This window comes from Pinus tabuliformis, chromosome 7 (assembly GCF_031772625.1).
Source record: "Pinus tabuliformis cultivar Carrire ecotype Pingquan chromosome 7, CPIR1, whole genome shotgun sequence".
In the NCBI taxonomy this organism is placed as follows: domain Eukaryota; kingdom Viridiplantae; phylum Streptophyta; class Pinopsida; order Pinales; family Pinaceae; genus Pinus; species Pinus tabuliformis.
Window position 1 is genome coordinate 516,927,120 of NC_142293.1, and position 15,075 is coordinate 516,942,194.

Genomic DNA, 15,075 nt, shown 5'->3' on the forward strand with positions numbered 1-15,075 from the left:
TCATTCATTATTCAATTCCTTTGATGCTATTCTAATAGGTGACAAGTCTAATTCACATACCCCTCCTTTTGTTTTGACTTTTGAAATATTTAATAAAAAAGTACATAAATGCTTGGTAGATTCAGGGGCTTCTTCAAATATCATGTCGTATTCAGTTTGTCTGAAATTAAACATGTCACCCCAGAAAACTGCAGTTCACATTGTACAAATCGATAGGACCAAAGTAAAATTCATAGGAGAAATGAATTTAGTTCTTATTATATTATGTTCGAATCCTAAAGGTTGTCAAATAATTGATATACTAGTTGTTGGTATCCCATATTTCTACGGTTTAATTCTTATTAGAGATTGGTAAGAAAAACTACACAGTTATTTTTCCACTGATAGGTCTCACTTATGGCTCCCATTTAATGGAAAGCCGAATAAAATTAGAATCAACAGGGAAAAACACATGAAACATTCGGTAACATATTTTGAAGGTGAAAATGAGGAAATAGCATTTAATAACAACATTCTTGGAAACTGCTTTATTGAATCATTTTTTGAGAATTTTAAAGCACAAACGTCACCGTTTTTGAGTAATTATGTAACTTCTCAAATTGAAATTTTTTCACAAACATACTTTTCCGAATGTTTAAATATGCTAGAAAAACCATTAGTTAATTCTTTATTCTGGACATTGTATTTTGATGGGTCGAAATCAAGTGATCGTATAGGAGCAGGTTGAATATTGATTAATCCTGAAGGTGTGAAGACAAAGTTGACTTGCAGAATATGAGGCATTGGTCCAAGGTATGTATAAAGCAATTAGCCTTGACGTTAAATACCTTCAAGTTTATGGAGATTCATAAATTGTAATTAAACAAGTAAGAAACATGATGCATTGTATCTCTACACACTTGAAGCATTATCAGACATTAGTTCAGTCTCTCACTTCACATTTTTTAGCGTTTAACATTTATACTATTCCTAGGATTCATAATGCCAATGTTGACCTTCTTGCTAACATTGCATCAAAACTAATCCCATTCGAAGATTACAGTCCCAATAGATTTTTTGTAGAGTTACTCTTTATACCATCCATTCCTGATAATATCACCAACTGACTGGTATTCAATGACGATGAAGACATTTTAAGGTTCTTAACTTCTACAAAATCATACGATGAAAAAATACTTGATGAGGATGAACATGACAATCAATTAAAACAGAAAATCGATGATAATACCATACCCAAATCTATAGTAAAACTTGAGGATCTCTATGATTTAAAAGACAAATTTAAAAGAGTTTTTAATTCAAAACTACAAAGTTCAACTTTGAGATTTGAATTAATAAACCTTGGGAAAAATCTTAAACCTTGGAACATCAATTTAGGACTTGGTCTCTCGTCTGAAGAAAGATCATCCTTCATTCATTTGTTTAAAAAATATAAGGATGTATTTGATTGGAGTTATGAAGATCTCAAAACATTTGACACTTCCATCATTCAACATACAATCCTGATGTTATCAAATGATAAACCTGTCCAACAAAAATTAAGGAAAATTCACCCAAACTTAGAAAATAAAATCAAATGGAATTGAATAAACTCCTGAAGGCTAAAATCATTTTTCTTGTTAGGCATTCGAGATGGGTTTCCAACTTGGTACTTGTTAGGAAGAAAAACGGTGATATCCGCATTTGTGTAGATTTTAGGAATCTCAATAAGGCCAGGCAAAAGGATAAATTCCCACTGCCCATTATGTAACATATTTTACGATTAGTTGTTGTTTCCGAACTTATGTATTTCCTTGATGGTTTCTCAAGATATAATCAAATCATGGTCCACCCAGTTGATAGGCTAAGGACTACTTTCAGAACTAAATGGGGAACTTATGCCTACCAAAAAATGCCATTCGGTTTAATAAACGCAGGGGTCACTTTCCAATGAGCCATGGATATAGCTTTCAAAGGTTTGTTAAACAAAACGATTGTTGTTTATCTGGATGACATTACTGTTTATTCAAAGAACATAAATAATAATTTGCAGGACTTAAGACAAATTTTTGAACGCTGTAGAAAATATGGGATTTCATTAAATTCGAAAAAGTCTTTTTCTCTCTTAGTGAAGTGAAACTTTTAGGATCCATTATGTCAAAAAATGGAATTTACATTGACCCTGATAGAATAAAAGAAATATCAGAAATTTCTCCACCATATAACAAAAAACGCATGCAATCATTTTTTGGACAGATCAATTTCGTCAAAAGGTTTGTTCCTTATTTCTCACAAATTATTTTGCTGTTACAACAAATGATTAAGAAAGATGCGGTTTTTAAATCGGGTCAGCATGAAAAGCAAGCATTCGATTTAATCAAACAACAAATTATTAATGCTCCTTCTTTAAATACTCCAAATTTCTTCGATCATGTCATCTTATATACCTTTGCTTCTTCAACACCTTATACTGTTGTTTTGACACAAATTGATAATCAGAAAATTGAAGCACCCATTTCTTTTTCCAGTTTGAATTTTCAGGGTGCTGAATTGAATTATTCAGAAGTAGAAAAACAAGCATTTGGTGTATATAAATTTGTAAACCATTTTAGACATTTTCTTTTAAAATCACACATGAAAGTAATAATCCCATTCCCAACAGTGAGGCAATTACTAATACATAAAGAATTAGTAGAAAAGAGAGCAAATTGGGTTACAACTCTATAGGAGTACGATATTGAAATTAAGCCAACCAAAATTGTTAGAAGGCAAGGTTTCTGCAGGTTGCTTACATGAGAATCCAACATACCAGCCAAAGGGGACACAAGTAACAATGAACACATTTCCGAGGTAAGTGTAATTGATGTAGAGTCCCATTACGTTGATTTAATTTTTACTTGAAAAATGGATATGCTCCTTCCGAATTCAATTATAAAAGAAAGAGAACTTTAAGATTAAAAGCAAGTCATTATGAGATTGTTGATAACGTGTTATTAGGAGAAACTATGATTCCATATTGTTAAGATGCCTTGAAAAGTCTGAAGCACAAACCGTTTTGCAGGAACTTCACAATGGACTAGCAGGTAGGCAATTTGGAGGAGATACTATTGTACAAAAAATCTTACATGTTGGATACTACTGGCCCACTCTCTTCAAAGATACCCACACATACGTAAGGAATTGCAAAACATGCCAAATTGGCTTCTGGAAGACAACGGAAACCAGCCTTGCCTCTGTATCCAGTCAACATCGAACAACCTTTCAAACAATGGGGATAGGATATCATAGGTGAGATCATTCCTCATTCTTCTAAACAACGTTCATATATTCTGACTGCTACATATTACTTCACTAAGTGGGTGGAAGGAATTCCGCTAAAGGTAGTCAAATCTGAATCTGTTATTGAATTTATTGATCAATTTATCATCACACGATTTGGTTTGCCTTCTGTACTTATATTTGATAATGCATCTTATTTTTCGGGTACCAGTATGATTGAATTTGCAATTAGGAGAGGTTTTAAACTCAAATATTCTGCTAATTACTATCCCTAGGGAAACGGTTTGGCAAAATCCACTAATAAAAATATCCTTAGAATAATCAAAAGAATTGTTGATCAAAATCAGAGACACTGGCACAAAGCTTTAATATTTTCTCTATGGGTTGATAGGATAACTCATAAGGCCTCTATAGGCACTTCTCCATTTAACCTAGTCTATGGGAAGGAAGCCATTATTCCATCACATTTAGCTCTTCCTTCATTAGCCCTAGTTCAATTTATTGAAGAAACACCCTCTTCTTCCTTGGATTTAAGAAATTCACAAATCCTAAAACTAGAAGAAGAAAGGGAAAATGCCAAAATCACACACACCAAACATCAACAGATGATGAAAGCTTCTTTTGATGCAAGTTCAGTCACACAAAGATCCTTCCAAGTTGGAGATCTAGTTCTCAAGTGGGACAAAGCACACGAAGAAAAAGGGAAACATACCAAATTTCAGAAATTATGGCTTGGTCCATTTCAGATTATTGAGCAGATAAGCCCATCTACATTCATACTGCAAGATTTATCAGACAATAGAGATTCTCTTCCTATAAATGGGCTCACCTTAAAGAAATTCTTTTCTTAATATATATATATATATATATATATATGTATATATATATAAAGAATAAAATCTGTAAAAAATCACTTCCATTGTACATCCTGTTAGAGTCGGTCTTGAGCCCTCCATCAGCGATCAAAACTCTTTGCATTTGCATAAGTAGGTGTCTCATCAGTGTCAATTTTTGCATCCCATTAGGCATGCCATAACCCTGATGGAGGAGCTGATGTCTTTGTCCCCCTCTTGGCATTGCTGGATCAAAGTCATTTCAGTCCTTAAATCTCTTTCAAGCTTGTCTTGTCTTGTCTTGAGGTCAAATTCCTAGGTCTAGGGTTTTGGTCAAGTATGTCTACAAGGTCATGTTTCTAAAGGTCAATAAGTGTTCAGCAAGCCAGAGGGATGTTTGTAAAGATGTTTCTTCGAATTTTTTTATCTTGTACAGTTAATTTTCACCTTGGATTTAAAAATTCTGTTTTTAAAGCCAAGGTCATTTTTCAAATTTTTGTAAAGGTGGTGAAATTTCAAAAGGGTTCTAAGGACAGCATGTAACCCTGGCTCCCTTGCCAAGATCCCTCAGATGCTATCCCTGCAAAAAGCATCAAAGAAAAGCATCAAATCAGTGAATTTCAGGACAAAGGAAACCAAGAAAAAGTTAAGTTTATAAAGTGTCAAGGAAAAACATTATAAAGTGGGTTTGGGCATGAAATTAATTCAAATAAGGTTATAAAAGCCCCAATCTCCCTCCATCGAGCCTCATTGTGCATCTAAGTCATTGAGCAAGTGCCTGCAAGAGAGATTGGGAGAAATTTGTGAGCTTGACAGGCGCGCGACCCGTCAGACCAGGCGCGCGACCCGTTAGAGGCGCGCGACCCATCAGACCAGGCGCGCGACCCGTCAGAGGCGCGTGACCCGTCAGCAGCCTTCCAGCAGTGCAAAATTATAACGGGCGCGACCCGTCAGAGGCGCGCGACCCGTTGGGTGAGGCGCGCGACCCGTCAGTGTCCTCTTTGTAAAACCGCCTGAAAATTCACCAAGGAGCCACAAATTGCCAAATTTTGCAAGGTAGGCCCTCCATCATGAAAAATTATTTCTTGCTACAGTTCAAGAAGATCATGATTGTATTTTTAAAGGTCTTCATTTGCAAGTAAAAGTCTCCATTGTGCTTTTGGGCTTAAAGTTGTCAAAATGCCAATTCATGTCAGCATTTAGCTGAGTCTATCATCATTCAGAGGGTTTTCATCATCATGTCAAGTTCCATAGGGTCATTCTACAGCTTATTCATGCTTCAGTTGCGCCTAGGCAAGGTCATTTCCCTCTCCTAGGGTTTTGAGGGCAATTTCTCTTGGACGGTCAAATCATCGGCAAAACTTGTTTCCTGATGTTCATACACCTTCCCATATCCTTAAAGTACCTTATCAAACACTTCCCATCCCTTAGATCGCCCAAATTCCTCATTTTTGCACAAACCCTAGTTTCTAGCTACAACCTAGCAATTTTCTAGGTTTGGCCTGTGTTTTTCCCTTTTGGACCCCTTCCCGTCGCTCAATCTCTGAGATTCCACTTTCCCCTGCTTCCTAACATCCCTCCCCACTCCCAAAAATTTCCCCAAGAATTTAGAATCCCCCTATCCCCTTCATTTCGCTCCATTTCGACAAAATTCCTTGTTTCACACATCTGGACAAGTCGCACTCAAATGATGTTGCAGAGCAATCAAAGATGAATTTTGCAAAACGGAGAGAGTTTTTTGTCCACAACATGCCAAAGAAGAAAAACCTCCTTCACTTTTTTCACAGGTGTCATGGTTTTAAAGAAATGTCAAAAATACCGGCAAGAACGAAGGTGCTCCAAGGACGGTTGGCCAAAGCACAAAAACGAAGGAAAACGCCCGATCCACTCCAAATTTTGGCCAAAGCTTCTTTGACTGAGAATGGTACTTTATTGGGGACTCACAGCACAAAACCCAATTTTTTTTGAGAATTTTGGGTGAATTTTGACATTTTCAGGCAATTTGCAGGTTTTTCCCATTAACGGGTCTCACCCCGCGCGCGACCCTTCATCATGGCAACTCCTTTTGGCAAAAACTCAGCATTTCTAGATTTTTCATGCAAAGTTACATATGCCCATGGATGGACTTGAGATTTTGTGCAGTTTTGGTCCCCCAAAAGGTAAAAAAACTACCAAAAAATGACTTTCTGGCCCTTTTTTGAGTTGCAGAAACCAGTCTTGGGAGAATTAAGTTTTGACATAGCAAATGACCTCCAAATTCAAAAATTCCAGTTGGGTTGGAAAGTAGACTCACAGAACTTTCCAACAAGCCAACTTTTGCTCAATTTGGACACCTGAAAGTGCCTCAAACATCGCTCCAAAGGCGCGCGACCTGTCAGGCAGTTTTTGCCAAGATTGCATTGTACAGCCCAGAAAACGCAGTTTTGACCCAGTTTTACTTTTTGGGGTGGAAGATGATTATCTTTGATGTAATTATAGTAATTTTAAGACACTTTTACTCTTATGTAACACTTCTAGAAGATTCATTCATGAAAAGGGTAAATATTAAATGAATGAATTGGTTTCCTAGCTTATAGAGGCAAGTTGTTTTGACTGCCTAGTTTGTAGTGCTTAGTTTAGAAGTGTTTGAAACAGCTCCTAGGATAGTGAGCTCGACCCATGGAGGCAGGGAAAGAGGTTAGATCATCTATATTATGTACTTTCTTGTTCATTTTCATGGTTGGACTCTTGAGGGAGAAGCTATCATTGTATTATTCACTTTATCTCTGCAATTTTTGGCTAAGGAAGACCAGGGTTTTGCAGTCCTCTTTGGGATTCTTGTGGACTCATGTGTTGATGGTGTTTTTCTCAATGTACTTGTAAGCTTGTTATGTGACTCATTTCCTTTCTTTTGCTTCTGCACATTAAACAAATGAAGTGTTAAAGTAAGAATTCATGCTTGCCATGCTCTGCTTTTAAGTTTGTTTAATTTCAATGTTTTCTACTGTCTAAAGAGAATTCAAAGTGATTGTTTGCTCTCTTTAGCTCTTCGCATTTCATTCCTGACCATCCACCTCAGTTAAAGGCATCAACACTGTCTCCTACCTTGCCCCAAGGAACCCCCTGCAGAAACTGTGTCCAATCCCCGCACCCTAAATTGCCCTCTCCTCAATTTGCCACCAAAAACTCAAAAAACCTCAAATCAAACTCTTTGATAAGTTTACTAGCCTAGTATCAGTGTTACCTTATTGGTCATCTCCATCTATTGAAGATTTTATGAGACAGACCGGAGAGAGCCTTCTCCTGCCCCGTAGGGCTAGCTACGAGGCTAAATGGTTTGATGTTGCCTTGAGGTTTACCTTTCTCAGCCTGAGGTGAAATTTCAAGCGCTAACACATCCCGCTGCAATTTAATTTTCCTTTTACATATTTTGTTAATAAAATGTTAAATAGTACTCTATTGACTTTTCAAACATCTCTTGAAGTTATTTTTATTTTTTCATTTTGAAGGTAGGAATTTTTTAAGAAGTGGTTACCAAAATTGAAAATAAAAATAAAAATTATAGAACTTTGAAAATCTTTTCCATTAAATTGTAAAATCTTAAAAAAAAGCCTCAAAATTTATATCCTTATACTCTAATTTCAATTAAAAAAAAGGTTATCCTAAAAAAGTAAAGACCACCTTATGACTAAAATACTTTCAACTCGGATTTGTCATCCAAAACTCTTAAGGAGTTGATGATCCTCCCCACCCATTAAAAAGAGAATTTTTAGAGTGTAATTCTAAAATACAATAAATCTAAAAAGATAAGAGGTCTGATCACAAGCCTGTTTACCATGTTCATAGGGGACCAATTAAACTGATATTACCACACTGAATACAAAATCAGGGTAATGGCTTATGATTTTTAATTGTAAGACAAGGGGTCTCATCACGAGACAACTTGTTCAGTTTTAATTATTGCCTGTGAATGGCATTGTCGTTTTCTGGCCACCAAACCAGGACAATGGCTTTTTAGCATCAAAAAAGAAAAGAAAAATAAGCTTACCTCTAATTATTGCACTATTAAATGGATGGGATACTGGATTGTTGTTGGTTAAAAGGTAACCCTGTCGAGGCTATGAACTCCTGCTGGCAGCAGTGGCTCTACCTATAACAAACGAGTACACTACAAACTAAGTCATAAAAGCCCCCCTACTTTATTTTTACAACTGATTAATGACTAATACAAGTAAATAGGATTTTTTCATTCACGAAAGTTTTTTTAAAGAAATTGTACCTTAATGAGTTTTATAGTCAGAGTAAATTTACTTATCCTAATATTTCAAAAAGTAGTTTTCACTTCTTGAATTACTTTTACTAAATTTAAAAAAAATTGTTAATAAAGAACTATAACTAAAGTTTAATACTTAGGATTTTTAATTAAAACTCAAGTATTAAACCTTGATTATCTAAAAACCAAATTTTAATAGGCCCCGAGACCAAAACTATACTTAAGCTTCAAAAAACCTTAAGTATTAAACAATATGGGTTATCAAAATAAAAATAACAAGTTGGAGTTCAATTAAAATACAAGTTATAATTTAAAACTTCGATTTATTTTTACAACTGATTAATGACTAACACAAGTAAATAGGAGTTTTTCATTCACGAGTTTTTTTAAAGAAATTGGACCTTAATGAGTTTTATAGTCAGATTAATTTATTTATCTAAATATTTCGAAAAGTAGTTTTCACTTCTTGAATTATTTTTACTGAATTTTTTAAAAAATTCATTATTATTAGAGATAAGTGGTTCTTCCACTGAACCACCAATTGTTGTACTATTCAACAACCCCCATTTTAATATATTATAAATTTCCTATGAGATTTATTATATTAAAAATAGACTCTTTAATTTTAAAAAGCCTTTGATTTTATTTAATTAAAAAACCAAAAAATTATAAAATAGAAAATTAACAAAAAAATTGTTAATAAAGAACTATAACCAAAGTTTAATACTTAGGATTTTTAATTAAATCCCAAGTATTAAACCTTGATTATCCAAAAAACAAAATTTTAATAGCCCCCGAGACCAAAAATATACTTAGGCTTCAAAAAACCTTAAGTATTAAACAATATGGGTTATCAAAATAAAAATAACAAGTTGGAGTTCAATTAAAATACAAGTTATAATTTAAAACTCTGACTTATCTAAAGGCAAAGACTTCCCCACATCGCAAATAAACAAAGTTCCAAAGGAAAATACCCCTCCGCCAACTTTGAATTGCGAAATGCAATTAACCCCGGACCCGACGACAAGATTAATACAATTCTATTATTACCCCACGTTCGCAGTTATCGCAATAAAGCACAGAACTTAAGTCTCAGACCTTAACCAATTGCGATATGCGATAATGCCCGGACCCGACGGGATTATACAATCCATTCCATATATCTCCCATGTCCGGAGCTATCGCAGTTACCAAAGGGTCATGTGTCATGCCTTAACCAATTGAGATATTCCATATAGCCGGACCCGCCGTGATTATAAAACACATTTAAATTAAATATCGTGTTCGTGCAATCGCAAAGTTCCTAGCGTCAAGCCTCATACCAATTATGATTACGATATGAAGTCTCATGCCGATTGCGATATGACATCATCAGTGACGTCAGATCCACATCATACTCCATGTCACCTCCACGTCATACTCCACGTCATCCCTTATATCATCCTGCATATCACAAATCGCTAGTATTTTGGCCACCTCTTATAGTCTACCACTCCATAACTGCAATTGCGTTATTCCCAAGTATTGCAATCTGCAATCAAGCCCTGGACCCGATAGAAATTACATGTTAATTCATAAATTCCCCCGTGTCTTCGTCCATCACAAATACCAAAGAGTCATATGTCATGTTTTCTCCTCTTCCCATTCCATTACGATTGCGACTTAGTATTAATGGATATGATTTGGACTTTCGATAGGGTTTCTTCCTGCTCGAAATATGACAATAATTCATCCCCTCCTGGTCTCCAACCGATTGAGATTATTCTAAGTCCTACCCCCGGTCTAAAAGCAATTGTGATTTGCGATAAGACCGTAAAGTCTAACTTGTCTTGTCATAGACCTCACTCTACATTCCTTTCCATGATGGTTGTGTTCGGATTTATTACGCTCTACATTTTTATCATGATTTGCTGCAAAACATGATTTGTTTCAAATAAAACTCGCTTATCAGTCTCATTTATTTTCAGCTTATCGATTCCTATTTTCCATGTTCAGGTTCATGACAGAGGAGGACAATTGTGTTGATAAGTGGAAATTTAGTTCAAACAGACGGACAAACATCCAGATAATCCGATGGAACAAACAAAGCCGATGAAGACATCAAATCACATTCAGAAATTTCTACCAAAAAATTGTTTTCCTTTAAGCGTTATTGAAGGGATCTGTTTAAATGCCCTCAACGCTCTACACAATACATTCAATTGTTTTTCTGTTATTTAGGCTTACGTGTTGCATGAAATTAAGGTCTGGAATTTTATGAAGAAAGGCTTACGAAAGCTCGCACTATTGTACTTTCATACTTTTCTCAATAGAATGACTAGAACATTGTTTTAGGAATTTTCATAAAGAATTTTGAGAAGTTGCATTTCTGTACTCCCGAAATCATCTTTGTGAGAAGGACTAAAATATTTCTATTTCTTTTATGAGCCGAGCAATGTGCATCTGGTATTTCTATCGTTGTAGCTTTGTTTTTTTCATAAATAAATAGTGTATTTATCTTTTCAAATTTCTTATTACATGGTATTTAAAGAACAATGTTACATGTATTCATTTCTGATCATGATGCCATTGATATTTTTTACATGTTAAGCAATTTGCTTTGATATTATGAATGCGCTATGAGTTATACACATTATTTTGATTAATTATTTAGTCAAAGTAATCATCTTGAAATATTTTCATTTCCATTGGTGTTTGAGCAATCTATATTGTCATTTAGTAAAGAAAATCATTATAGATCGCATCGAGATAAATGTCAAACAATCCCATGTTATAGAGTATATTAATGCATATGTTTTCCATTTAATTCATGACTAAAAATCCATCTATTTTACTTCACTATAAGCATTACACATCCAGTCTATAACCTGTCATTGGGAAACTGGTCCCATTATCCCTAGTCGGAGCCACTACCTAAACGAAAAAGGAGTTGTCTTAAGGTACGGACTGGGTAGTTTTCTCCCATGTTGACGCAGTGATTTTCGAAGTGTCAACATGACCATGAGCAAAGGGAATCTTGAGCTAAATTGTGTAAATTTGTTCAAGTCAACCCATAGTGGATCAATTAAAAATTATATTTGTAATAATTTATGAATTAATTTACTAAGTCTCCAACATGTGGATGACTACTAAATATTCTATTGAGGAGGTGTCAAACTAGACGTTATAATTTTTCTATAAAAGGCTAGGCTCTTCTCATTGTAAAGTTGTTGTTGTTCATTTGAAACAAGTGCTATCACAAATAAAGAGTTCATTTTCATTGCAAACCTCGTATAATTTCTTATGCATTGGTGGAGTGGTTTTTGTTCTATTTATTTTTCTTGCTATATGTATTGAGCATTATAATTATAATTATAATTCTTATTGTTGATGAGTAAAATTATCCTAAGACTAATGTCCTTTGCCATTGAGGAACTACATAGTTATGTGGAAGAGAACAATTAGGTGGAAAACCCCACTTGGCCTTTTCTCTTTGCAAGTAGAATCAATTCAAGATCTTGGACTACTTCATGAGAAGGCTTCACTATTCTTCATGATTTTGTATTTTACCCCACTCAGAGGACAAAGGTTGGAAATTCCACCAAGTGAAGAGCTTGCTCCTAAGTGGATTCAAAAATCTTCAACAAGATTAAGAAAAAATGGGGGTGATTTCTAGAAGGACCAAACCCATTCCTTTTACCAAATCCATCTATAGAGACTTAAGAGAATAGAAATGTCACACTCCAGCAAGAGGTGATATTCTAAGGGCACATGTATTATTGCAACAACGATAAAATTAAAAAACATTTCAACTTCTTTATTTTTTGCAGTTAGTTTAGGAAAAAATGTTTCCTGGTTTTTATTTCAAGATTTTTTTAACAAGTTGTAATCTTGAGAAAACAAGTCAAAATTATCATATATAGTCAATATTTTATACATATCCCTGTCACTCTATATTATACATTTGTATCTAGCCACCTGTGTTGCATATCTATAGGTTTACGTGGATCTATTTCACTTGATCTGCAATTTACAACCACTTACAATAATTTCTACAAGCTTCTAAGTAAGTCATAATACACTAGAACTTAGCAAATAGCTCTAAATCACTTCAAAATTCATATTTTACCATTTGGAGCCCTTTTATTGGTTTCTAGACAATATTAATAACATAAATCAAATATGATTTTTTTTGGGTGAACAAACATAACTTTATTCAACCCAAAATTTTGAAATTCAATTTCCAACCAGATGGAAATTGAATTTATAGTCATCATTGATGGAAACGAGGCGCTAAAAAGCCTCTACATAAATCCTCTTACCATTCCATCCCCTAGATTAGACCTTTGGGAGTGTTTTAACACTAATTGGGTGGATGTTTAGATTAAATTAGGTTGTTGTCCCTGCATATTACACAAAGTTTACAATCTTCCACATAGAACATTTTTTTTTCATCTATATCTCCTCAATCAATCACTTAAATTGAAATATCTTTGTATATCTAGTTAGGATTTTCAAAATATACCAAAATAGGTAGTTCATATGCTATATGTTTATTGAGTTTTAACTACTAATATTTGTTGTTTAGAATTATGCTACTACATCGACAAATTTTATAACTAGGCAACAAATATAAAGTGAACACCTCTTCCCAACTGACTCCACATAAGGCACTAGTCTTGTACCAAATTTGTTGGGGATTATTTAGGGATTCCTCCCTTATCTATTTAGAAGGTTTTGAGACTAAATAGTGGGGGCTTGGACTGGGGCAACAGTGGGTCCCTACCCTATGTGTGCCCATCTAATAGGTTGCTAGGACCTTAACAACACTGCTAATTTGATCGGTAACAAGTTCTTCACACTTGTATCGACAAGTAGCACTAAGGAGATTAGAAGATATTTTAAAGGATAAAGATCTCAGGGAATTGTAAAAAAATTTGAGAAAAAAAGGTACCAAGGAAGTGTTTCCTAGTACTTTTTGCCTTTGGCATGGGAAATCAAATGAAAAACCTTTTTAATAAGTGACTTTATGAGTTATTAAAGTCAAGTGAGGTGAATTTATGAGTTATTAAAGTCATGCAACTTTTAGTCACTTTATGAGGTTCAAAAATACAAATTACTTTATTATATTAAAGTTACTTTATGTTTTTAAAGTGACTTTATGTGGAAAAGGTATAAGGTACAAAAACAACATTAAAGTGACTAGGGAGCTCATTAATGAGGGGGGATCTGGAGACATAGAAAGGGGGGAAATGAGAGATTAGATCACCACCCTTGATCAATGAGATATGATATCTAATCTCAGCCCTTGATCAAAGGTGTTATAAATCTAGTGTCTATGCAGAGCTGCTAGTCCCACTATGGCTGGTAGCTACCTTAGAAACAAACAAACTAAAACTACTTTCGTTTTCCTTTATGAGAAATAGATAAGAGGGGAATAAAGGAGACCAACCTCTGTCTTGCGCTTGGTTCCTTGCTTGATTCCTCTCCTTTCTGGTAGATCTTTTCCACTCGCTTCCTCGTCTACCCAGCTTCAAAGAGCACTTGTAGAATCAAAGCAGCATAACACTATCCAAGAACATAGATCTATTATCATAAACAATATAAGACCAGATATATATTGACCACAAAAATGCATATATCATCAATCATACAAGAATGTGGAGGAAAACTTGAATAGCTTTATTAATAATCAAGAATAGCAAAGAGGATTACAACCAATTGTTCTGACCTAGCATCATCCTATCAGCAAGAAAGCCCTTCTTCACCTCATGAAAAGCTTAGATCACCCAACACTATGATGTTGCACCAAGAAACCAGTAGCGCTTCCTTACAAGATACAAAATTCCAGCCCCCCTGGATCTCTGGGATGAGGGATCCATATATAGATGTTTGCAAGGGGCGTGAGTCAACTTTTGAGATTTGATTAGTGTCCTCTCTCTGATAGTTCTTGATTCCACTTGGAGATTGATGATCTCTTACTCATCCCTGGGCGAATGCAGAGAAGCAAGTGTCATAGGAGAAGTTTCTAGAAGATTCCATGATCCTCCACCTTGCAGATTGACCCTGCCATTTGTCCACTCTCCCCCATCGCACCCCATAGAAGGGCTTTTCAAGATGCATCACACCTCCCGTGTGTATTTAGGTGGGATGCAGCGCACTTTGACCATGGAGCAGGTGAGATGGTCCAGTTTTGACCAGTTCTGAGCAGTTTTTCATGGAGAACTTCTGGGAGAAGATGTAATCAATCAACCTTGTTCTTTTAGAGGTTGGAACAACACTTTTAGGGACTTACGAGCCCTTGGCTTACGGAGATTTATGATTGGGGTTGCAGTGCCCAAAAATATCTATAACAGTTTCCCCTTAAAGCATGAGGTCGTTAATCTGTTTTGATGTCGGGTGAAATGCCTTATCATGAGGATCTGAAGTTTTTTTCAAGCTGGAAGATGACCTCTAATAAGATACAATACAATACATTATCTTCATAATATTTTCATGATCTAGCTGAGGCGGGCATTCCCATGCTCAACTTTATAAATTCATTTTCATGTACATAAGACAGACAATCATCTGAGTGTAGACTGATGATTCTGGTAGAGCCATCATCCCTTAGGTTGGATGATTATCTGTGCAGTAATGATGTACATTTGATGTCTTTATTTTCCTAAATATATATCGCAGCCCGGATGGATGAAAATAGATCCGGGGTCTTCAATATCGTTCGATCTTCACTCAAAGTACAAGTCGATCCAT